Source organism: Macrotis lagotis, chromosome 1 (genome assembly GCF_037893015.1).
Source record: "Macrotis lagotis isolate mMagLag1 chromosome 1, bilby.v1.9.chrom.fasta, whole genome shotgun sequence".
Lineage (NCBI taxonomy): Eukaryota > Metazoa > Chordata > Mammalia > Peramelemorphia > Peramelidae > Macrotis > Macrotis lagotis.
In genome coordinates this window covers 653542827-653569699 of record NC_133658.1, presented here as the reverse complement: position 1 = coordinate 653569699, position 26873 = coordinate 653542827, and the positions used below count along the sequence as shown (strand labels likewise).

The following is a 26873-nucleotide window of genomic DNA, read 5'->3' as shown; positions in this document are numbered from 1 at the left end:
ATGGAACAGCAGGGAGGCCTAGCAGTGACATGCTTAATGATGTCCTTTTCACTGACAAGCACTGCTGAGTTTGCTATCGAACCAGTTGCAGCTGACAGCCTCCTCTTGGTGCAGGTGACTGGCGTTCACTGGGTGAGCCAGGTGGTTATCTTTAAAGAGGCATACTCAAAGTTACATGTGTCAGCGTGCTATTGGTGGGGGGAGTACTCAGCTGTGTTTATTGACTGACCAATTTGATGCTCATTTCCAAATGATTTCTTAGCATGAGTTGAATGGATATGCATTCAGTTGCCAAAATTTGCTGATTTCTATAAATATTTTGAGATCAAAAAAGAGTAAAAACTGTTCATAACAAAATAGTCCTGTAGCCAAGAAGCTAGAACTGAAATCTGCAAGGAAGCAGCGTGATGCTCCTTTTTTCAAATAGGCCAGTTTTTTTGCAATTGTGTGTATATGTATGATCTTTGCCAAGTAGTTTTTCATAAAATAGTTGTTTTTCTAGCTTAATGTATTACTTGCGCAGGGCTTAATAAGTTTCTCCTTTTATTCCCATTGATTTCCTGGATCCTTCAGTTTTAACTACAAATTACAAAACCTCTTTGTCTTGCCTGCTAGCTGAAAAACCAGTTGTCACAAGAGAAACATGTGACAAATCATGATGTGTTGATCCAGCCAGGAAAAGATTAGGAGTTTGAGGTTCTGCTTAAATTCTTGACAGTTTTCAAGTTCATTATCCCAGTCAGAGCCAGAGCAAAACGTCTTTTGTTATCTATACTTGCAGCACAATGTTTCACAGGTGGATGTTAAAAATATCATGGGATTTCAAAATACAAATAGAAATGGAAAATAAGCTCAGTGATGGAAAAGAGGTTAGCTCTTATCAATAATCCCAGAAATATTTAGTGAATTAGAGACAAATCGTTAAGTGAATTCAGAGCTTTTGAAATAAAATAAGTTATAGAACAAATTGTCTTAAATAAGGATTAAAATGGTGAACACGTTCTGATTACAGAGTAGATTTGGAATCGGAACACTTTGCATTTAAATTCTTCCTCAGACACTTACACTAGTCATTTTGCTGTTCAGCTGTTTCAATCATGTCTGACTCTTTGTGAGCCTATTTGGGAATTTTCTTGGGTAAGATATTGGAGTGGTTTTCCATTTCCTTCTCTAGCTCATTTTACAGATGAGGAAACTGAGGCAAACAGGGTGAAGTGATGTGCCCAGGGTTACTGAGCTTGTAAGTGTTTGAGTCCAGATTTGAACTTAAGTCTTTTTGATGCAAAGTCCAGTGTTCTTTTCTCTGTGTCACCAAGTGCACTTCAGAGAAATTGCCCTAATAGAACCCTTAGGAGCAGATACACTAAGCAAAAAAGATAGGAATAACTTTTTGAGGGCAGGGAGAGTGGTGGATAATAGGTGATGATCTACAAGAAATGATAAACAAGGAAACAAAAGAACTGACAGAAGAAAATCTATGTCATGGTATACCAGTGCAGTAGGGAGCATCTAGGAGAAGGGGAAGTTCAACGTTATTGAAATGTTCAGAGATTAAAATAGAATGAAGACTAAGAAATATATTTAGATTTATCAGACAATCAATTAAAGATAACCTTATAGAATATAGTTTCAATAAAGGGGTAAGGTTGGAATCCAGGAGAAGAAGGCAGAGGAGAAAGAGGAGGGAGGGGAAGAGTGATTGAAAAAGAGAGGGAGAGGGAGGAGGGATAGTGAAGGTTAGAGCGTGAATGATGCCAGTGATTTAGGACAGCACATTGGGTTCATTAGAGTCTCAAGATTGTGACAAAAATAAGGTAAGCATGATGGATTGGGTGAAAAATGGAGATATGGAAGAGAGGGAGTTCAATAAAATTGAAGAATAGATTTAAATAGAGTGAGGAAGAAGAGGAGAGGAAAGGAGAGGAAATTATGGCAAGAAATTCAGACTTATGAAGGTACCAATTTTGGATGATGATTATATTTAAAGTATGGCCATCCCCTGCAAGTGCCTGGGATCAAGTGAATATTAAGCTTATGCATCATGAAGAAGCTGATGGACTACGAGTTCAATTTATTTGAGGAAATATCAGTGATTATATTGAAATTCCTGAATTGTTAGAGAAAGAAAAATGACCATTATATAACAACAATAAGGATTTGAACTAGAAGATATACTTGACATATTCAGATGAATAGTTTCTTCAAACATGGAATATTCACTAAATTCAGCTTGATTTGATTAACTTAATGTACAGCCATTTGCTGGGGCTGCTAGATTATGTGTGGATGGAATATCAGGCCTAGAGTCAGGAAGATCTCAATTCAGATCTGGCCTCAAACACTTACTATCTGTGTGACTCTGGAGAAGTCACTTAACTCTAATTGCCTCAGTATAAAACAGTAGGAAAACAATATTTATGTATAAGAGGATGGGAAGAAGGAATATTTAATAGCAGATAAAGAATAAAATTTACAAATTATAAACATTTTTTGAGTTAAACCTCTCCAACTCTGTAAAATGAGTTGGAGAGGGGGTATCTAGGGGTACAGTAGATAGAGCATTGACCTGGGAGTCAGGAGGACTTGAGTTCAAATTCAGTCTCAGACACTTAATACTTATCTGTGTGATCTTAGTCAAGTCCCTTAACCCCACTGCCTTGCAAAAAAATGAGCTTGAGAAGGAAATCTCAAATGTGCCAGCATTTTTGCCAAGAAAACCCCAAATAGGGCCAATAAAGGTTGAGGAAGACTAAATAGCAGCAAGTATATATGAAGTACTTCCTGGCTTGATCTCTTTAATTCATCTTTCTCTAAGCCTCTAAGTCCATTCTCTTGGCTATTGAAGATGAAAAACTTTTTCAGGTTAGTTTCCCCAGAGCTTAACTTCAGGTTATGACCAGGCAATATGTACAAGAAGTGCCTAATATTCTGAGCAAAACATGTTCTCTCAACCTCCTATTCACAGAAATATTAGGGAAGAATACTATCCAATCTTAGACAACTTTCCTGATGTATTTTCATTCTCAACTTCCTAAAATGAGTGCTTTTTTCAACTTCAATAAAACCATTGTTTTCTGATCCCTTTTCAATCTAGTTGATACTATCCCACAGAAGAATTTGTGCTCATTTATATTTCTTGACTTAAGAAGATTCTCCAATATACACAGGGTAAAGGTAAAAGAGTGTAACAAAATATATAATGCATCAGTGGAAGTAAAAAAGAAATTGGAGATAGTGATCCTAATCTCAGACAAAGCAAAAGCATAAAATAGATCTTATTAAAAGGGATAAAGAAGGAAACTACATCTTCTTAAAATGCACCATAGATAATGAAGTTATATTATTATATGTACCAAGTGCTATAGCATCCAAATTCTTATTATAGTGGGGCACATCAATCTCCTTTCAGAATTAGATAAATCTAACCACAAATTAAACAAAAAGGAAATTAAGAAGGTGAATAGAATTTTGGAAAACTTTGATAGATCTCTGGAGAAAACTGAATAGAGATAGGAATATACCTTTTTCTCTGCAGTATATGGCATTTATAACAAAATTTACCATCTTTCAGAGCATAAAAACATTATAATCAATTACAAATAATAAGTGCATACTATTCAGATCATGATGCAATAAAAATTACATGTAATAAAGAGCCAAGGAAAGATAAATCAAAAATTAATTGGAAACTAAATAACCTAATTTTAAAGAATGAGTGAGTCAAACAATTAATCATAGAAATAGTCAACCATTTCATCCAAGAAAATGACAACAATGAGACATCATACCAAAATTCATGGGATGCTACTGGGGCAGTCTTTATTTTTATTTATTTTTATTTTTTAAAAATACTCAAATTCATGAATTCATTTCCATTCAAAACACTATGGGGAAAAGTACAAAACAATAGAAAAATAATATTTATGTAAAAGAGGATGGGAAAAAGGAATTTAATAGCAGATAAAGAATACAATTTACAAATTATAAACATTATTTTTGAATTAAACATAATGTGACCTTGGACAAGTCACTAAGATTCTTGTGGTCGCAGTTATAAGATCATAGTTTTAGACCCTCTAAAGTCCTTCAGCTCTAGATCTATGATCCTATAATTCCAAGTACCAACTGCAAGAAGGTAGACCTTGTCCTCCTCTCCCTTTCCCCTTGTAACTGATTGCTTTTTGTCAGGCTCTACTCTTGATGCTGGTTAAATCAATTCTAGCTTTCTTTCTGGTGAATAACATTGAAAGGATGGTGAATGTTTTTTTTTTAATTAAATATTTCCTATAAGCCTTGTGAGGAAAATAGTATTCCAATGCTTAGTCTTATCCTTATCAACTTCATTCATAAAAAACATATAGATATTTATCTCATCTCCATTCACAGACTCAAGATTTTTTCCTAGTTTCCACCTGAAAAAGGCTCTTTCCTATGTGGTTTCCAACCCATGTGTTCCCTTTAGCTTCCAGTCTTCCTCATGAATCCTCGAGATATCAGTTCTCTAATTCTGCACAAGCCCTCTTTGCTGTTGCCTTCAAAATGCCTCTTGGTGATGACTGTTTAGTTTTTATATCATATTCTCCCAGCCATGTGACAGTGGCTGATTTGGCACCTAAATTCTAAGATTTCTTCTTCCTAATGCATTCTTCCAGAAGAGACTTGGAATCATAAGCTTTGACCTCCCAGAACCATAGAGTTTAAAGAAATCAGATGCAATCAGGTACAAACTGCATCTCAACAAGAGGCATCATCAACAGACATTGATCTCATCTTTACTTGAAAATGTTTAATGATTGGTAGTGACCCAGTACCTCCCAAGACAGTGTGGGCCAATTTTGAGTCACTTTAATAATGAGCAAATTGGTGTTAATGTAAAATATAAATGTGCCTACTGGGTCTATACCCTGAAGAGATGATGAAAAAGGGTTAAAACATCACTTGTACAAAAATATTCATAGCAGCCCTGTTTGTGGTGGCAAAAAAATGGAAATCAAGTAAATGTCCTTCAATTTGGGAATGGCTTAACAAACTGTGATATATGTATGTCATGGAACATTATTGTTTTATTAGAAACCAGGAGGGACAGGAAACCTGGAGGGATTTGCATGACCTCATGTTGAGTGAAATGAGCAGAACCAGAAAAACATTGTACACCCTAACGGCAACATGAGGGTGATGATCAGCCTTGATGGACTTGCTCATTCCATCAGTGTAATAATAAGGGACAATTTGGGGCTATCTGTGATGGAGAATACCATCTATATCTGGAGAAAGAATTGTGTAGTTTGAACGAAGACCAAGGACTATTACCTTTCTTTTTTTTTTTTTTTAGGTTTCTGCAAGACAAATGGGTTAAGTAGCTTGCCCAAGGCCACACAGCTAGGTAATTATTTAGTGTCTGAGGTAGGATTTGAACTCAGGTATTCCTGACTCCAGGGCCAGTGCTCTATCCACTGCATCACCTGGCTGCCCCATTACCTTTAATTAAAAAAAAAATCTGATTTTTATGTAATCTTGCTATCTCTTGTACTTTATTTTTCTTCCCTAAGGGTATGATTTCTCTCTCATCACATTCAATTTGGATCAATGTATATCATGGAAACAATGTAAAGACTGGCCAATTGTCTTCTGTGGTGGGTGGGGGGGAAGCAAGAATAGGGGAAAAATTGTAAAACAAAATAAACAAAATCTTTAAAATGAAAAAAATCTAAATGTGCACATCTATATCTTCCAAAGATTGTTCATTATCCTGCCCTCAGGGCCAAGAAGAACCTACCAATCTGTCTTCCACATGATAGCCTCTCTCTTTTTGATTTATTTTCATCCATATGCACATGTATATTTTTAAGTTACAAAATTACCTTCCACTCTCCTTTTCCATCCCCATTCCCCTGGTGGCAAACAGGTAGGTTCACATTGAACATACATATTTTTGATAAACATGTTTACAGATTAGTTATTTTTGGTATGAGGAATTAGGATTAAGGGAAAGAGATATATAAGAGATAATTTTTTATAAAGTATTCATCAGATTATGAAATGTTGGGGTTTTTGTGGTTTTTGTTTTGTTTTGTTTTTCTTCCCAGGGCAGTTTATAGGGAAAATTTTATATCTCTAAATGGTTATATAAATAAAATAGAGAAAGAGGAGATCAATGAATTGGTATGCAACTAAAAAAAACTAGAAAAAGAACAAATTAAATATTGAGTTAGAAATTCTGAAAATCAAAGGATTAATAAAATTGAAAGCAAGAAAACCATTATAAAACTAAGAGTTGGTTTTATGAAAAAAATCAATAAAATAGAAAAACCTTTGGTTACTCTGATTTTCAAAAAGAAAGAATACCAAATTACCAGTATGAAAAACAAAAAGGGCGAACTCTTCAACAGAGGAGGAAATTAAAGAGATAATTTGGAGCTATTTTGCCCAACTGTATGCCAATAAATTTGACAAACTAAGTGAAATGGATGAATATTTGCAAAAATACAAACTACCCAGATTAACAGAAGAGGAAATAAAATACTTAAATTATGCCAAATCAGAAAAAGAAATTGAAGAAACTATCAATAAACTCCCTAAGAAAAATTTTCCCAGTCCAGATGGATTTACAAATGAATTCTGCCAAACATTTAGTGAACAATTAATTCTAATGCTATGCAAACTCTTTTAAAAAATAGGAAAAGAGGAGGTTCTTCCAAATTCCTTTTATGACCCCAGTATGGTGCTTATACCTAAACCAGAAACAACCAAAACAAAGAAAATTATAGACCAAGCTCCCTAATGAACATTGATAGAAAAATCATAATTAAATTTTTGCAAACATTACAATTTGTTACTAGGATAAAATACCACGATCAGGTAGGATTTATGCCAAGTAGGCAGGGATGGTTTAATGTCAGTAAAACACTTGATATATTTGGCATATCAATAACAAAAAGAAGAGAAATCCTATGATTATCTCCATAGAAGCTGAAAAAGCCTTTGACAGAATGCAACATTCATTCCTATTCAAAACCCTAGAGAATATAGCAATAAATGGATTTTTCCTTAAAATAATAAGCAGTATGTATTCAAAAATATCAACAAATATGTAATGGGGATAAACTAGGAGTCTTTCTATTAAGATCAGGGCTGAAACAAGAATGCTCATTACCACCTTTATTATTCAATATAGTATTTGAAGTGTTAGTTTTAGCAATAAGAGAAGAAAAGGAAATTGAAGGAATTAGAATTGTCAGTAAGGAAGCATAACTTTCACTCTTTGCAGATGATATGGTGGTATACTTTAGAGAACCTGAAAAAAATTATCTAAAATTTACTTGAAGCAATTAATAACTTCATCAAAGATGCAGTATATAAAATAAATTCACTTAAATCATCAGTATTTTTATGTATGAACAACAAAGCCCAAGGGCAAGAACTGAAAGAGAAATTCCATTTAAAGTAACTACAGACAACATAAAATACTTGGTAAACTGTATGAACACAATTACAAGACACTTTTCACACAAATAAAATCAGTTGGGAAAATATCAATTGCTCATGGTTAGGCCAAGCTAATTAATGAAAATGACAATTCTACCCAAATTAAATAACTTATTCATACCAAACTGGCAAATAACTTTTTTTCAGAGTTAGGAAAAAATAGTAACAACATTCATCTGGAGCAACAAAAGGTAAAAAATCTCAAAAGGAAATAAAAATATAAAGAAAGATGGCTTAGTTCTACCAGATCTAAAATTGCATTATGAATTCCTCCCAAATGAGGTCAAGCTCCTTCTGATTTGGTGAATGTTTGAATCACCACACTCTGACCTATTGAACAGAATAATATCCATACACAGAATAAAATGGGGTGGGGAATCTATAGTCAATAAAAAGGGGCCACCTAAGGTTATAAATGTAATGCTGACAAATGGATAGAGAGAGAGAGAGAGAGAGAGCAGACCTGACTATAATAATATAGACTTAGGTTGCCATGTCTCTTCTCTCTCTCTCTCTCTCTCTCTCTCTCTCTCTCTCTCTCTCTCTCTCTCTCTCTCTCTCTCTCTCCTATGACTTGCACAAGCATCTGCCAAATTTTGTAGCATATTTAATCTAACCACTCTGGGTCATGTTGCCATCAAAACCAATCAGAAAATGTCCTAGTACTAGTAATTCCAGTAGAAATACCTTCCCTAAGAACTCTGCCCCCCAAGAAACTATTTCATTATATACATATGAAGAAATAGCTATTTGCGCATTGATATTTATAAAAACCATGTGAGTTTCTTCTACTATTTAAACAATGTGTTCTGTAAAGAATAAAGACAAGGAATTGTGAGCTATTTAATCCTATAATCCTGAGAGAAGATTACAGAGTAAAAATCAGTTAGATAACATAGTTGGTGGAATGTAGGGCCTGGAGTCAAGAAAACTCATCTTCCTGACAAGGGTAAGTCATTTAACCCTTTTTGCCTCAATTTCCTCATTTGTAAGAAGAGGAGAAAGAGATTATGTCACTCCAGTATCTTTGCCAAGAAAATCTCATATGGGACCATGAAGAATCAGACATGACAGAAAAAAAGACAGAACAAAAATTAAATATATAATTATATGCCCTACTGAATCAAAATCTTACTCTTAAATGAAAGCCTATCAATGTGATTATGATGTACCTGATTTTTAGGCAAAAAAAGTGTCACATGCAAAGGAGGTAAAGAGTCATTTCTGTGAGTGCAGGACATTAATATAAAGGAAAAAAAGGTCAATTTATAGACCTTAATTCAAATAACAAGTGAAAGTCCTAGAAGATAATAATTTCATTCAAAAATAGTTTCTGTTCAAGTTTTTCACATTTGCCTTTCTATCTTTCTTGATGATTGCTTTTTGTTTTCCTTATATAATCAAATTTTTATTTTAATCTGTTATGTTAAAAATGAATTGTTTTGAAATAATTTCTGAAATGTAGCCCTGATCCAGCAAGAGGTTGTGAAAATATTCAGCAATTTAAAAAAAAAATTCCCCTTAGCACTTTCTGCAAATGATGAAATTACAGACTCTGCTTTTTTTTTAAATATTATAAATGCAGAGAGCAAAAGATGGCAATCTTTTGACAACAGTGGTCTTGTCAGAATTTGATCAATGAGAGAGTTGTTGGCATACCTTGTACCAGATAAGTTTTGAGGACAATTTTTGTGATCTTGAAGAAAAATAGCATACCCATCATGTCCTTGTGGATTTTCAAAGAGGCAGAGTTATATTAGAGGTTTATTTATTACTAAGCCAGAATCTTAATGCCATCATTACCAATCACAACTCACCTCTTGCACTTCCATGATATTTACTATTTAAATACCATTTGACAGCTGTATCTGGTGGTACATTTTTTCAAATAGACATTATTGAGTCTAATCTCTGATTTGATCCTACTATCTTGTCACTTGAAGATAAGTTGGGATGCAGGAAAGTATGAGGATAAAATAAGAAATCAGGTAGGGACAGCTAATTGTTCAAATTCTTAACATGAAATGAATCTGAAAAAGAAGGGGTTGAGCTTTGGACAGTTGTATATAAGGGTTTAAGAGCTTGTATTTCATTTTATAAATGAGGAGGAGCCAGGATACCTCTGGAAGACTCTTTTGGTATCTGTGAAGATGGCAAATCTGAAAAGGAATAGAGTAGAAGCAGGGAGCCCAATTAGCAAGTTATTTAAAATAATCTTGGAGAAGGACTATGAGGTCCAATATGAGTAGAGACAGAATGGACAAGGTCTGATAGCTAATTAGATAAGCTGGATGCGAGAGGAGGGGAAATCAAAGATGACTCCAATTTTACAAACTTAATAAGTGAGAGAGTGGTAATGTCCTCAAGAGAAAGAAGTTTTGAGATTTAGGTGGGAAGACAAGGAGCTTTGTTTGAGATATGTTAATTTTGAGATGTCAATAGGGCAAATGTGGAGTTTTTCCTATGGATATTTAGTGAGGAAGGACTGTCGGATGGAGTTGAGGAAAGAAATTAAAACTGCCTGATACAGTGAAATTTGAATTGCTAGATTTGGCATGACCTGGTTTCAAATCCTAGCTGTCTGTTACTATATGATCAAGCATGGGTAAATTTACTATTAGACTAGGTGATCTCAAATATTTTTTTTTCTAACTCAAAAATCTATGATTTCTCCTCTTGGTTCAATGAACAAGAATAATTAAATGTGGTCAGAGGGACAATACAGGACATAGAAGGGTTGAGTTGAGCTGGGAAGGGAAAAAGAGTAAGGGAAGTTGATCATAGGATGCTGGAGGGGTGAGGAATAAATTCCTTGAGATGAAGGAGCTGATTGGTCTGCACTATTGGCTCTTTTCCTGTCAAGTGGCTATGTAATAAAAATTGTCACTTCAGTCCTAAAAAGTAGAAGCATGACTAATTAACAATTTTGGGATACAGGTGGAATTTCCTGAAGGAGAAATCATAGCTGGCTGTATTTTAAGACTGAGCTAGGAATTGAAATGGACTTTCTTCCAGACCCTGAAATTTCTGATATCCACATTGATGGTAAACTCCCATGTCTATGAAGACTAGACAGAGAGGGTAACTTGCAGCATTTTATATAAAGGGAAAACCACACTTCCGGCCTGTAGCAAGGATCTGTTTTTTGATTATTTCTTAGAGTGCTGGAGTCTAATCAATGATTGGCCAAGAGGTAAGTGGACAAATTTCAGATTTGTCTTTTAGACTTTTTGGTTCTTGGCAGACATTTGGCTAGTGAGAGTTTTTTTCCTGGGTAAATAAACCTGTATATTGCAGCTGTTCATGGTTATCTCAGTTATGACATTGGAGATGGCTGCTATTAACCTAGAGTGAGATTGAGGTTAGTGGAATAGCACAGAACTCAATTATTTTAGAGAGAGAGAAAAAAAAATTAAAAAAGGAACACAATCAGAAAAAAAGAACTTTTAGCAAGCAAATAAAGGGGACAGAGATTATAATGAACCTCACACAGAACAGTTATTAAATTTTAACCATTTATTCAATATGCAAGGGAGTTAAGCTTTCTGATAGAAATATCTTAGAGCTTTATTTGAAATTTCCTTTCTATGAACATGCTTTATGCTCATTATCTCTCTCTCTCTCTCTCTCTCTCTCTCTCTCTCTCTCTCTCTTTCTCTCTCTCTCTCTCTCTCTTTCCTGTCTTTTCTCTGTCTCTCTCTGTCTCTGTTTTTTTTTTCCCATCTTGGTTTCTTTGTCTCTTTCCCACCCAAGGACCCACTTTTTCTGTCTTATACACAAAATCTTTTATTATTTTTTTCTCTCACATAATTCTTCCTCTGTTTCTCTCTACCTCTCTTTCTTTCCTCTCACCCTACAAAATTTCTTATCCAGGCTCTACTTTGATTGTCCCCCTCATTCCCAAATAGCGAAGCATTCCTGGATAGAGAGCCCATCTTAAAGACAGAAAATCTACCTCTGTCCCATAATAGCATTGTGACTGTGGTGACATTACCTTTCAGTCTTCTGCTGTAGAAAAAATATAGTGGTCTAGATTTTTTGATATCTGGGAGATTCCAAATTTCAATGAAATCCCCACCTCTAATTCTTATCTTTCCCCCAATAGATGGAGGAATAGCGTTTTTGCCTCATCAGATGAGAATTTTGAATTATAGGAATCGGGGAAACAAGAAATCTTTATTTACTAGTCCAAAATGAGGAAATAGCAATTAATTGGGGTCCTGTCCCTTGATGATACTTTGAGGTTGGATGGATTTATAATCCCTAAGATAACATGAAGCTGTTGGTAGATATACTAGAAAGTTTGGAGAAAGGTCTAGGTCAATCAGTCAGAAATCATTTGGAAAGTACCTACTAAATAGCAGTCACTATGTTAAACCTCCAGGGCTAGTATTGAACTCACATATAATATTAGTTATATAACCTCATGATATGAAAAATACACTCGGTTCTGTGTCAAATATCCTAGTCTGTGGTTCTTTTGCTTTTTGTCCCAGTGCCTGAAACTCTATTTGAAGCCTTTCTAGGCTTTTGTTTGAGGTTTTAGATCCTCTTTAGGCCAAGGGTAGTATCTGAGAACTGGGTGGGGCTGTAAAAGAGCTGAGGAATTACTGTATTTAGGAAACTAAGATTTAATAGGAAGATAATAAGGTTACTTCCCCTTCTTTTTGGAGGGAATTCAGCTTTCTGTTGGTAAAGTAAATTTAGGACATGGTGTTTGGTATCCTAAAGAACTATGGACCTAACAGATGGAGACAGAAAGACTTGCTACTGGAGCACAAGATGGAGAGTTTTTAGTTTCTAGGCAACAGTCATGCATGGTTAACCTTAAAAAGAACAGAGAGAAAGAAAGTCTCCACTGTAGCATTATGATGAGAGATATCTGGCTGAGCACCATGTATTTGTGGGGTAACCAGGTGAGATCACCATGTAGGACAATCCAAAGGGTTACCTGTCTGGATGAGGTCAAAATGACTGCTATAATCTCATCCTTCCTGCCTCTCCTTTGCCTCAAGCTCGTAAGAGTGGATACAACAGCATCTCTGTTCTTTATACTGTTACTGACAATGGGACTTTTTGCACTGAGTGACATGAAAGAAGTATGTTTAAAAAAAATCAACTTCACAAGTACAGAATGGAGGAATTATAACTAGACAATATTTCCTGTGAAATAGAATCTAGGGATTTTAGTGGGTTATAGGCTCAAAAACCCTCAAAAGTCAAAAGGCAGTCAAAAAATTCTATTGCATTAAGAGAGACATGGTATAGGAATAAAACTTTCTTTCTCTCATTTGCAACATGACTAATATAGAAACATGTATTTTGACTTCATAAGTATAATCAATATCAAATCGTTTGCCTTCTCAAGAAGGGAGCCACAGGTATCAAAAAACAAAAGAATGTTGAAAAATTTTTACATGAAATTGGGAAATATTAAATTAAATAAACATATATTGGGAAAAATTAAGACATGGTATATGGAAGAAGGGTCACAATTCTGCTGTATTTTGCCACATCAGGGGTATTTTGTTTGATTCTAGGGGCTATGATATAGGAAGGCCCTAGACAAGCTAAAGTACATAGGGAAACCAAGTTTAGTGAGAGAACAAGAAAATGTTATATAGGGATTGATCTAAGAAAAAAGGGCGTATTTAGACGTCTTCCTCAGTATCTCTCATGTGACCTCCTTATCTCTACTTACACAATTTTAATCTTATTTCAGTGGTTCTTTTATGATCATTTTCCTGGATTACTGCAATAGCATCTCAAATCTCTTCCCACATATACTATTCTTTTTTTTTTTCACAAATAAAAATTTTAATGAATGCTCAGTTCTTTTTTTTTTTTTTAGCAATTGCTATCTTTGGTTATTTTTTTATATTACTACAATAATCTTGTTATAAGAGTAAACATAAATCTCCTTCTCCCTAAGAAGATGAGACACCTCAAGAATAGTGAGAGAGAAAAAAAAATGTACTTCAGTCTGTGTTCAGATTCCACACATATACTATTCTAAAAGTAGTTTTCCTTGGTTGTCATTATAAATTCATGATTCCCCAGAGAATTCCTATTGCTTCTGAGATAAAATGTAAACTCTTTTGATTTATCTTTTAATCCTTCCATGACCAAATCCCAGGCAAAATTTTCAACTTTCTTGGACATTATTCCCTCCCCCCATGCACTGTGATTCCCTCAAATTGGCCTTCTTTCTAATCCTCACATATAACAAATCAACTGTTAACGCTTTGTCTTTTTTAGCTGTCTTTCATACCCTGAATGAACTTCTTCCTTATCTCTTCCTTGTAAGATACTTCTCTTCTTTTAAAATGAGGTTCAGATAACATCTTCAGTATGAAGACTTTCCTGAAGCATCCCCAACCTCCCCATGTGTTAATGAAAAGTACTAAGTGTTTATTTGCATGTGTATATAATATATATATATATATATATGTATATATATTGAATTAGGTAATTAGGCAATTCAATGGATAGAGTGCCCTTCCTGAAGTCAGGAAGACATGAGTTCAATTATGGCCTCAAACATTTACTAGCTGTGTGACCCTGGCTCAGGGTTAATTTCCTCATCTGTAAAGTGAGTTGGAGAAGGAAAGGGCAAACCATTCTTCTTTGCAAAGAAAACCCCAAATGGGGCTGTGAAGAGTTGTACATGAATGAATAAAATTGACTTTTCATATAAATATATGATAACTTTATATTTATATTATATATAATATTACTTACATGTATGTACATTTGTATTATATGTCCTTTGTATCTCAGAATGTAAGCTTTTTGCAAGTAGAGATATTTCATTCTTTGTACTTGAATTAGCTAGACAGTTCTTTACTTAGTACATTAAATTTGGAGTTAAATCAGGAACTCCTGAGATTAAATCCTATCTTGGACATTTATTCTAGGTAGGTCATTCACCATCTCTCAGCTTCACTTTCATCATCTGTAAATTGTGGATAATCATAGTACCTATATCTCGGGGCTATTGTGAGTAACAAATGAGAAAATAAATGTAAAAGTTTATAGATATATTTAGTTGTTGTTATTGTTGTTAAATCTTGAGCACCTAGAAGAATACCTGGTACATAATAGATGCTGAACAAATATTTGAATGAGTGACTTAGGGGGCAATATAGTAACAGTCAAGTACTTGAAGAATTATCATGACTAATAGTATAGAGGGCAGAAGTTCAGAGAAGAAGGTTCAAGTCTGAAATAAGGAAAACTTTCTACCATAAAACCCATGGGAAATTAGAAGATATCTTACTCCTCTTAGATTCTCTAACACCAGTAAACATTTAATAAAAACACTAACAACCTAATTTGAGAACTGAGAAAAACCAAACACGATTTTTATTTTGCCTTGAAATTTCTTTCACAAATACACAACTGAAATTTCTGTTCTGATTCTATCAAAATGATAGAGCACTTTGATTTTGGTCTCATCACTATTACTAATTCTTACAAATTTCTCATTTCCATGAACAGTGCTATAATTAAAGCTATCAACTTAAGTCTTCAATCAGCCAGTGAAGATTAATATCAAATATTTATGTACTTGAGAGTTAGAGGTAAAAATAGACATTCAGATCTTATAGGAAAAACTGTGTTTTAAAAATACATAGGTTGTATATAAGTTTAGGAGACAAATGTAGTATTTTTGACAGATTATCTAATTTATAAGGAAACAGTATTATATAGCCATTGGATTGATCTCAGAACAAGTTTTTTTTTTTTTTTCCTGGCCAAAAAGTAATCTTCAAACATCCTATTATAAACTTCAATCTATTCAACTCTAGAATAATGGAGTTGGAGTAGATGACTTCTAAGGTTGCCTTCATGTTATAAATCTATAATTCTTTGGTGATCAATAGAATCCCACAGATAAATATTTTCAATGATGCTTTTGAAAAACTCTGTCACTTCATCTTTGGTAATGGAATACCTTAACCAAATGTACCTCATTAGAAATTTGTAGAATAACTTAATTTCAGAACACGAGCTTTATAAATTACAGTTTATTCAAGCTAGCCTTTTTCATGTCATAAAAATTCAGTTCTATGACATGAATACAAATGATTCTGAGGGAAAAGAGAAGTTACTCCAACTAAAAAATATGAATAAACAGAAAATCCTTCATTACCTTATATTTTTAAAAGGACATGCATCTAACAATAAACCTGAATGCACTATATGGAACAGATTAATTCTTCTAAATATGATTTTCAAAATGAAGGTGGAAATCAAACTGAAAATATGAATTTTAAAATGGCATATATTATTAGAGGAATATTAGGAATTCTGAATTCTGGAATGAGCTTGAAACAAGGAAGATGCTATTGATGACAAAAAGAGTCATATTCAAAGGTATATATGGGGCAATATGAAGATGAGAAAGAGAGAATAAAGTATCTCCTTGGGGTGGATGTAATGACAATAATCACAATAGGGAAAAAGTAGTACTATCCAGACTCTTACTTTCTTTTTGCTTCCTTTAACCAGAAGACTAACCTTCTGTTTGGAAGTAGGAGCAAAAATGTTTAACAGGGAATTGAATAACAAGATATGAGAAGATAGAGGAAAAATCATTTAGCTCCCTTGGATGAAGTCAAGTCACAAGGTATGGATGAATGGCTGCTTGTGAGTATGATGGAGTCACAGTTGGTGATCCTTTAGAAAGTGAGCTTGACTAAATATATTTCATTTTTGTCAGGGCTACTAGAGTGTAGAGGGGAAGATAAGAAGGGACATGACACAGATATAATATACCTGGATTTCAGCAATTCATTTGTCAAATCTTTCTTGTGAGCATGATGGAGAGATGTGAGCTGAATTTCAGTCTAAGTTGGTGTTATTTTGAACTAGTTGAATGACTAGACCCAAAGATAAGTGATTAATTGCTTACAGTCAACCTAAAAGGAAGTATCTAGGAGAATACTTAATGCATTCATTCTTATCCCTCTTTTATTTAACATTTTAATCAGTGCCTTGGTAAAGGTATATAATTTATAAGTTTAAAAAATTTGAAAAGATGGTAGTTTATACAAAATGATAGAATTGAGTTATAAAAAGATCTCTGTGTTGGGTTAAATTAAGGTAAGCTTTAGCATGGTACAAAATGCACATAGAATAAAAACATCACTTGCACAAGTATAAGACAGAAGACATGTGGGCAGATAATAGTTCAAATACTTAGTATAAATGGGATAGGATATAGAAAGAAGAGAGGATGGGGCAAAAGCATTCCAGGCCATGGGAAAAAATATAAGCCAAGGCATATGCTTATCTAAAGAGTGAGAGAACAGAAAGTTTATGTTGGAAAATAGTGGATAATAAGGTTATAAAGATGTGGATCAAAACTGGATTACACGATTAAAGTCAGAAGATACCTGTGAGATCATTTAGTCAATTCCCAGAGCCTTCATTTTATAGATAAAGAAATTCAGGCCCACAGAAGTCCATTAATTTACCCAATGTCATAATGATGGTGAATATCATTTGGAACACAAACATTTATTTTGGCTTCCAAAGCAATGTATCATGTTTCTTCCTCATATTTTGGAGCCATGAATTCCAGGCTAAGGGTTATATGCACTTTATCCTATAAATACTTTTAGAAGGTTTCTGGAAATGGAAGTAATATAATTAGCATAATTTTAGGAAAATTAACCTGGAGTTGGCAGAAAGGATTAATTTCATAAGAAAAAGACAAAAAGTATGAAGAGAATACTGGAATAGTGCAGACACAAGGTAATTAAGAACCTAAAATATGAAGGAGAATGGTAGTGTTGGAAAGGAAGGGATTAATTCAAGATCCTGAGATTTGAAAACATTACAATATTCTTCAACAGTATAGATTGATCATGCTAATAAAGGTAGCAGAACTCAAAAACAAGTTAACTTACAATTTGAGTGGATATTGGTAATTTAATTGAAATCAAAATTAGTGAATGTGGCTTGTTCTCTGGGGAAGACCTGACTTATTCATTTAGATGCCATGCCGAAATTTTCCCAAGGGGATTTGCATCTTAAGCTTTATTTCTAATTATAGAAAAAAGTGACTTGTTAAAGGAACTTCAACCATCACCCAGCAGGTGTGGAAGATCTCTTTCTTGAGGTGATAATTGTTTTTATTTTCTTAGATATTGGCTCCCACTTTGGCCTATAAAAAGAACATGTGTCACCTTTGCCCAACGAAAAGCCTTGAAACTTTAGGGTCTAGACCAACCCATATTAGCACACTTTTATTAACTATCATCAAATTGCAAGAGTATTTGAAGTGAATACAAACTATTTTGAGTTGTCAGTATTAGAAGATGTAGTTAATAATTGGGCTAAGAGAGATTAGATCTTTGATTTCCCTGGAATAGGTGTCCAATGTATAATAAAAATTGTCCAAACTATCATAAAAGAAACTGAGGCAGAGCTCTGAGACAATGTTTTTTTTATTAAAAGATCCATGGTCCCTCAGGGCTTTAGTTTAGTAGGACCTGATACCCAGGCAAATACATATGAGAAAACTAAAAATGCAGAATCTCATTGGCTTATAGACCTTGCCCTTGCCCTTCCAGGAGGTCTACACAAAATGGAGAATCCCACTGAAAATAACTGGGCTAATGGACAGAACTTCACAGTTCTATTTTGATCTTTCAGGACGTCCTACAAATCTAATGAGCAGACACCTGAACTGGGCTGATAATCAGATGCCAAAACAGCTATATGGGCTGATAGGCTGGTAGATAGGCACTTCACAGGTCAGCAAATAAGGATTCTTGCTGGACAAGTGCTCATGTAATGCCCAACCCACAAAGTTCACTGACTATATGGAGTCCTGAACAAGAGTGCCTGCTACTCCCTGGAAAACCAGCTTTGCCCAAACTGCTAAGTGTTGTTCTTGGAGAGAAGAATATCTATTAAAACGAAACTAGGCAACCAGTATCATACAAAATCAAGCTAAATCATAAAATTTATTTCTCCTAGAACTTTGGGCTCAGGAATTATACTCCAGTTCTATGGTTAGTTTTTTTCTTCATTTTTAAAAATATTGGTATTTTTTTCATGCAATGTTACTTAGGGGATAGAACTGATTTTGAGTTCAAGTCCTGAATGACATTTCCTAGATACTGGACTAAGGGTAAGTCACTTAACCGCTTCTTCTTCTTCTTCTTCTTCTTCTTGCAAGGCAATGGGTTTAAGTGGCTTGCCCAAGGCCACACAGCCAGGTAATTATTAAGTGTCTGAGGCTGGATTTGAACTCAGGCACTCCTGACTCCAGGGCCGGTGCTCAATCCACTATACCACCTAGCTGCCCTGCCCCCACATATGCTTCTAAGATGGTTGCAGAGAAGATTCTAATTTGTATTGCTAGGGGAAAGGGAAAGGGGATAAGCTTTGATACAGAGCTTACCACATTTCAGGCACTGTGCTAAGAGCTTTTTACAAATATTATTTCATTTGACTGAATTGATAGGGATTACACAGCTAATAAGTGACTGCAGCTAAATTCTTGTACCTGATTCCAGACCCAGTCTTGAATTCATTCATTAACTGCCTCAGTTTCTAATTATTGGAAATTTTCTTCATTGATGAAATCATAGATCCATTTTGAAAAATTCTCAAAACCTAATTTTCCCACTGACAACCTTCTTCTTGCTGAGCTATTTATAATTCCAGCAGGTAGAATTTTGTTAAAATGCTGCTCAGGTATCCTTTCCTGATCCCCAAATTACTTTTGCTCTTTATCTTTTGAATGTCTCCCTGTTATTTTATAAACAAGAAATTGGATGAAATGGATAGAAACCAGTTTGAGAATCAGTTTGACCTGGTTTTAAATATCAACTCTGATGTTCCTTGGCTGTGTCTCCTTGGGAAAATCACTTAATTATCTAGTGTCCCAGGCAATGTTCAAATGTTATAAATTATACAACAGTAGTCCATTTGCATTGTGAGGGGAATTTTCTCATCCAGGATCTCCTCATAACTATGAAATCGCTATGGTGAAAAAAATTAATTAAAAAACAAACCTTTTCTTATTTACTTAGGTAAATATTATATGTCCCCAGCATAGGACAAAGTTACATTACATTTTTGGTATCCTTGGTTTTTTTATACAGTGCTGAGCCCAGAGTAATCCTTTGAGAAATGTCTGTCAAATTAGGAATGGGTCTGAAACATTTATTTCAGTTCTGCTGCCTTATAAATGCTTGTTGAACTGGATTTAACTGAGTTGTGATGAAGTCTTTTACAGTTATATTTAAAAAGCATTTTGATAATAAACTTAATGAATCATAATGACTTTAGGAGATGAGATCTTGGCAATAATGATAAATATGTAAGATTTTTTGAAATAAAAGAGTACATTAATCATTGAAATGAGGTCTACAAACCTTTTAGTGAGTCGATGCAAGTGAGTCATTTTAGTGGGTGTATACAGTAGTATTAAGAGTCACTTTAATAAAATAATAATGAGTCACTTTAGTGAGTGGTCTTGGTAGTAATAATAACACTTTCTTTTAGCATAGATTGATCAGGTAACTTCTTCTTAATTATAAGAGGTAGGTAGTACAATGCAAAGACTCTCCAGTATGCACTTGGATTGTACTATAGATGGATGGAGGGATATCTCAATATAGACTTTTGTCTATGTCTGACAGGTATGACAGGCAAACTCTAAGTTGACTCTAGAGATTGACATAAAAGTCAGAAGGGGATGTCCCAGGTTTGAAGAAAAAGGCAACTCAAAATTGGGAAAGGGAAATTTGGAGGATTTGAGAGAAAATTAAGGTTTGAAATGAGAACAGAGGCTCAAGCTGAAGGAGGAAGATAGTTTGTGTTGAAGAAGAGTTAAGAAGGAGGAAGAGAAAAGGTTTTGAAGAGAACTTGAGAGGTAGAATCTGAAAGGATAAGGAGAAAAATGAAAATGCAAAAGGAGGAGGAGGAGGAAAAGGAAGAAAAGTAGGAAGAGGAGAAGGAAGAAAAGGAGTAGGAAGAAGAGGAGGAGGAGGTGAACATGGATTTTTAGTAAGACAAGATATATTATTACATTGTGAACTCCTTGAGAGCAGGGACTATTTTTTTGCTTTTATCTTCCTACACTTTATAAAATGCTCACAGTATTAATAGCCACTTGGTTATTGATTTATTGACTTGAGACAAATTGGCAAAATGTAAAATGTTAGTAAGTCAAGAGAAAGTTGATAAATGATAACTTTAGAGCTAATGACCCTCATTAGCTATTTACCATCATGGTGATACAACTCATTAGATAAAAAATGAAAGACTAAGTACTAGTATAGAGTACAGGTAGATTTTATAATGATTTGCAAACTGTGATGTTTGCATTTCTTCCAATTAGGAGAATCTTATCTAGGCTTAAAGGGGAAACTGATCTCCCTCCATATAGTGATGGTAGATAGGGCTGAGACCTATCCTTCCACACATAGGTTATCATGGGAATGGGGTATTCCTTACAAGCACAAGTAGGAATAGATCTTTAATTTTCAGGCAGAGGAAAAAAAAGATTTGAGAAAGCAGAGGGGAATTCTGAACTGGTTCAGGAGGCTGGAAAGGTGAGTGTGTCACAGGAGAAAAGGAAAAGGAACAATTGGATACTTGGCAAATTATGAATCATATCTAGAAGAGAAGGGACCTGGATTCTCTGGGAAGAAGCAGCTGCATTATGTAACATGGAAAGATGAAAACAAAACAGTTTACAAACATTAACTCTTCCCATCCTCACAACAACCCTGGGAGGCAGGTGTTGACTTAGACAGAGGGAAAATAACAACTACTAAGTGAGTGAGGCAGATTTTAACTCAGGTCTTCAAGGGTCTAGATTCAATACTCTGTCTCCACACTCTGTCTCTGAGGAATGCCAATGTGGATACTATTGAGTGACAGCTCCTGGGAGTGATTTACACATATCCTTTGTGACCTTTTCCATTGGAGATATGTATGTATTCTTGCTCATTAAATGGATTTGTTGGCTCTCCAGTGAACCCTGAACTGGGATGATCTGTGGCTCCGGAGGTGGTTGTAAAAGGCTTTTCTGATAAAGAAATATGCGGGTTTCTAAGAATAAATATTGTAAAGTTACGCAGGAAATTGTGAAACTGGGTCTCCTTTAACTGAGTCATTCCTGAGTTAAGTTTTTTTGTTATAAAAAGTCTGAGTTTTCAAAAATAAATCAGATTTTGTATCATGACCTTGCATGTATGTTTCTACTCAAAAGTATATTTCCTACAGAACCTCCTTGTTTAAATTTCAAATATGAATGTTTTCTACCCTGTGTTGCCTGTCAGACCCTAAATAGAAGAATTTATTATCATTCTATTTTGCTATGTGTGGAATTCTCCTAATAGAGTTATTCCATGGGGTATTCCAGGCTATATTAAACCAATTTTATACCCAGAAATAGGGTTAGCTAAGTCAGAAATATGGAAGGCTATGACAGAGAAGAGATAAGGTATATACAATGGAATAAGATGTTGGGCAAAATATCTTAGGCAGAAAAGAAATTGTCAGTGACTGCATGCACAGGACCAGATATTGCTTTCATGATATGATCTTTCAAAAATGTTAATATTATCAGAGAAAAAGGGGGATATAATGTTAACTATTACAATTGCACTATTCAAGCATGTGCAAATAAGGAAGTGATGGATGATGATCTTGTTTTCATGATAAGACAACCAAAATTTGCTATAATACCCATCAAGGTAGAAGGCTAGTATATGTCTCCTGCTGATGAGTTCTTAGAAAAGGTATTAAAGAGGATTAGGCAAAAGAGATGTGTTAGTTGCATTGTGTTTAGAATAGTAAGTGTTGTGGTGGCCATTGTGGCAGCCACCTCTACAGTTATTTCTGTACAAATGGGGAATAAGGAAAAAAATTAAAGCTAAATATATTTAAGAATTATCAGAAAATGCTCAGGAGAGAATTAATGAAGATATTTATTGTTTGATTAATGCATTACAAACCTCTGTAATGAACACAAGGGACAATTGCAATGTGATTATAGATTTTCTGCTATTTGTGTTATTCTTTTAATATATAATACTTCACTTATTCCATGGAATAATATAAAAAGTTATTTGAATGGAACATAGTATATGATTCTATAATTATGGATATGAATCAATTACATAAAATTATTAATGATATTGCTTTGGTACCTAGAATAGAAATGGACTCAGGTATTCATAATTTATTTAACTTTGTTAATAGGTTTTATCCTTTTCATTTTATGAACGTATTAGTGAGCATATTTCCTGGTATCTTTGCATTATTATTGATATTGTGTTTTATTCCTATTTGTCTCAGATGTCTTTTTTTCTCTGGGACAAAATATAGATATCCTAACATACCATCTGAAGCTTCAGCATGCCTAAGAAGGGGGAATCTGTTCAGGGTCAGCTCCTGGGAGTGATGTACATATATCCTTGGTGACCTTTTCCATCAGAGATATGTATGTATTCTTGCTCATTAAATGGATTTGTTGGCTCTCCAGTGAACCCAGACCTGGTACAAGCTGTGGCTCCAGAGGTGGTTGTAAAGGGTTTTTCTGATAGAGAAGGATGCAGATTTCCAAGAATAAATATTGTAAATTTACCCAGGAAATTGTGAAACTGGGTCTCCTTTAACCAGTCATTCCTGAGATAAGTTTTTGTTATTAAAAAGTCTGAGTTTCCAAAAATAAATCAGTAGATTTTGTATTACGACCTTGTGTGTACGTTTCTACTCAACTTGACTCTCATGAGTCAATGTCCAGATGCCCACCAGAGCTATCATGGGCAATAGGATATACATGTTGTCAAATGAGCAATCATGCAAGAGGGTTTAGAGGAAGAAGAGACAAGAAGCAGTTGTTAGTGACTGCCTACTATGAGGCATCGAGGTAGTTTTTGGTAGGGGTGATAAGAACAAAAGAGAGGTTCACTTTTCCTGGTATATTCATCCAGGAAACTCTCTTAAGACTTGTCTGACTACCCAGTGCTGTTGAATCTTTTGGATACTGTAATGTTACTAGGATGAATCTAGAAAACATCATTAAAATATAATCTTAGATAAGAATAAACAGATGCTGTATGCATTACTGTTACTGATCAAAGGTGAGAGCTTCAGAAGAGATATATAGATTTGGAAATAAAAGAGTCTGGATTATTAAGACATAGAGAAAAGGATTTGATTTCAGAACTATTTTTGATGAAATAGCAATGATAGAGCAATCAAATGAGCTAATATTTGTATAACAGCACAGTGTCCAATACCTAGTGGGTCTTAAATGTTATTGCTATTAATTATTATTATTACTAAGGGTATATTGTCCTAGTCTTGCAAATAAAAAGGTAATAGGAGGTTTGTGGAACATTCCCAAACCCAAGATGGAAGCAACTACATGGGAGATGCTTTGGACTCATTTCTGGGAGAGACTCAGGAGAGACTTCTATGTTACCTTACCGCATGTTTGGGAATAGTCTCCTTCTCTGTATCTTTAAACCTACCCAAGGCATAGATTTTCCCCCCTCTTTTCCTGTTCCCCTCCCGACCAACCTTCCACTTTCCCAGTTACCCTCTCTCTCCCTACCCACTTCCCTAGAATGAACGCCATGAAGTAGGGGGAAAGAACCTGAAAGTCATCATCTCCTTCCCCCAGACCAGTTGATCTGAGAAAAGGGGTTTTATTGTTGGTGGATTTTGTCCTTTTTAGTTACAGGTTCTAGACCTGGGAGCTTTGGGGATACTGGAGCCCAGCAGTCTAAGCCAGATGTTGTATTCCATCTGCAGGGGAACACTGAGAAACCAGGGTCCCAAACAAGCCCAGTGGGGCCTTTGGATTTGTAATTTGGTGAGACTAATTTTATGTAGGCTCTGAGCTAAATTAATCTTCCTCAACTTCCTAGAGGTGGAGGTGGTAAAGAGAGGCATTTTTCCCTCCCAGGTGTTGAGGGGAAATATTTGTATGTTTGTTCTTGCTGAAATGTTCCTCTAAAAAAGCTAATCTAACTGTTAAGTGCATAAAAGGAACAGAGGTACTTGGAACCCTAAAATTGGAAGAATACAATATATAAGGACTTGAAGCAATGACAAAGATATCTCTTCTCCCCCACTCCACATCTTCTAATACATTAAGAGTATTGGAAAATCCTGGGGGTAGGAGTGGCATGTAACACCCCTGATTTTCAGGCAGTGGGAGCCAGAGCAATTACTATTATATAAACAAAGGACTTTAAATTGAAAAGAAAAAGGGAGGAAGAAAACTATTTTTAATGCACATAACTATTAAGGAAGAAAGATAGCAGTAGATATTACCAGAAGGTCATAGGAAACAAATCCAAGGGGGAAAAAAGGTAAGATGAATTAGAGATTTTAATTAAAGAAGGAAATTTAGCTAGAAAGATTATTATTGGGGCAGATAAGTCGCACAGTGCATAGAACACCAATCCTGGAGTCCGGAGGACCTGAGTTGAAATCTGACCTCAGACACTTAATTACCTATTTGTGTGACCTTGGGAAAGTCACATAACCCCATTGCCTTGCAAAAATAAAAAAAACAAACAAACAGGTGCGCATGGGGTGCGGCGGCAGCGGTGTGGATCCAGCTCCCGGGACGGTTCGAGCTCTGCCCGGCTCCGGGGCTCCATGAGCCGGGGCGCCGCCGCCGCCCCCCGCCCCCCGCGCCCGCGTCTATGGAAGTGATGGACGGGCCCCTCTTTCTAAAGCCGTGAAGCTGACACAGTCCGAGCAGGCTCAGCTACCACAGGAATCACAAAGGGACAGCCACACGAAACAGCTCCGGCTTACTCAGGAGAGGAGGAGGAGGGAAGCGGGAGGAAGAGTGCAAAGCCCAGCAGACCCCGCACGGAGCCCCCTGCAGCCGCTGATGGAGGCCGGGTCTGAGGGCCAGAGTGCGCCCAGGGCCCAGCAGGCTCATCCCGCCCCGGTGCCAGCCGTCCTGCACAGGGACCCAGACACTCTCCTTTTTCTCCTTCAGAAGAGGAGAGACCCCACAGAACCGTGTCCTGGCAGCAAAGTCCCGAAAGATGACAGAACCACCATAGAAGAGCAGGCAACCAAGATCGCCGGCCTGAAGCGCCACGTGGAGTTTCTTGCGGCCGACGAGGAAAGGTTGAGGAGGGAGAACAAGCAGCTCCGTGCAGGGAAGGCCGGACTCCAGAAGACCCCCCTCGAGAAGGGGCTGGAGGCTGACGCCGACGTTGTGCAGAAATCTGAGCTGTGGGGCCCCTCGGAGGCTGCCTCCGGCCCCTCCACCTGGCTCCCGAACCCGGGAAAAGCCCAGGACGTTCCCATCCCCAACCTTCCTCCCTTGGACTTTCTGTCCCCCCCGAGCTCCCGCTTCTGGAACTCCCTTAAGTTATAATGAAAGGACTCAAGAATAGATAAGTGGATGGGCACAAGGGGCTCAAGGTGGTGGGGAGGGAGGGGCAATCAGACAACCAGAGGGACACCACGAGGCTCGAGGTGGTCCGTGGAGGGTCACCCGACGGACCACAGCGGGAGAAGAGGCCTGGCCACGGGGTGGAGAAGGGCCACGGGGAGGCCCACGCCAGCTGGGGTGTGGCCGGAGCTGCGGGAGCTGGGGCGACAGCATGGACCCCTCCGGTTCTTCCCATTCCAATCAGACTGCCCCCCCAGAAGAACTTTGCAAGCAGCAGTTGATTTTCCTTCTCTTCACTTCAGGGCTATGCTCTATGTAATAATTGATCCACAGTGCCATAAAGGATAATGGGCCCGGCCTGGGAGGAGCCTCCTGCCCTGCTGGGAGGCATGCCCAGCCTTCAGGGGTGAGTCCTCCAGGTGCCACGCTGTGCACTCCTCCTAGCGTGGTGTCAACCCCCAGACTATCAGAAGAAACGTTTCAACTTCCACTTCATGAAGAAAGGAACCAAATTATTAGTTCTGCTTTTTTTAATTATAAGTTTACATAATTAATCAGGGTGCATCTTAAGTTTTAACTTTGAGTTTGCTGTATTAAAATGTTATGCATCATTTACAAAACACCCAAGGAATCCTCCCTTTGTTCTGAATGGTGCATGAATGGAAGCAGTGCTAGTTGGCAATATTTGATTGCAAGAAATCTATAAAATAATTGGGTTTTTAAAAAAAACCCCAAAAAACAAAGAAACATAAAAGATAGACTATTACTATAGAAAAGAAAATTAAAGGAAAAAAATAACAGATCAGGTAAATGGGTGAATGGCCTTGTACATGCAAAAAGGGGAAGATGGAGTCAGTGGATAGAGCACTGGTCTTGGAGTCAGGAAGACAGGAGTTCGAATTGGACCTCAGACACTTGACAGTTATTAGCTCTGTCACCTTAGGCAACTCACTTCACCCTGTCTCACACCCAGGGCCCT

The 26873-nt window shown here is 36.2% G+C and overlaps 1 pseudogene; it reads left to right on the top strand.

Annotated features, from left to right (window-relative positions):
• Positions 1-26556, top strand: LOC141506030 (nuclear receptor-binding factor 2 pseudogene; annotated as a pseudogene).
• Positions 26557-26873: the final 317 nt, after the last annotated feature.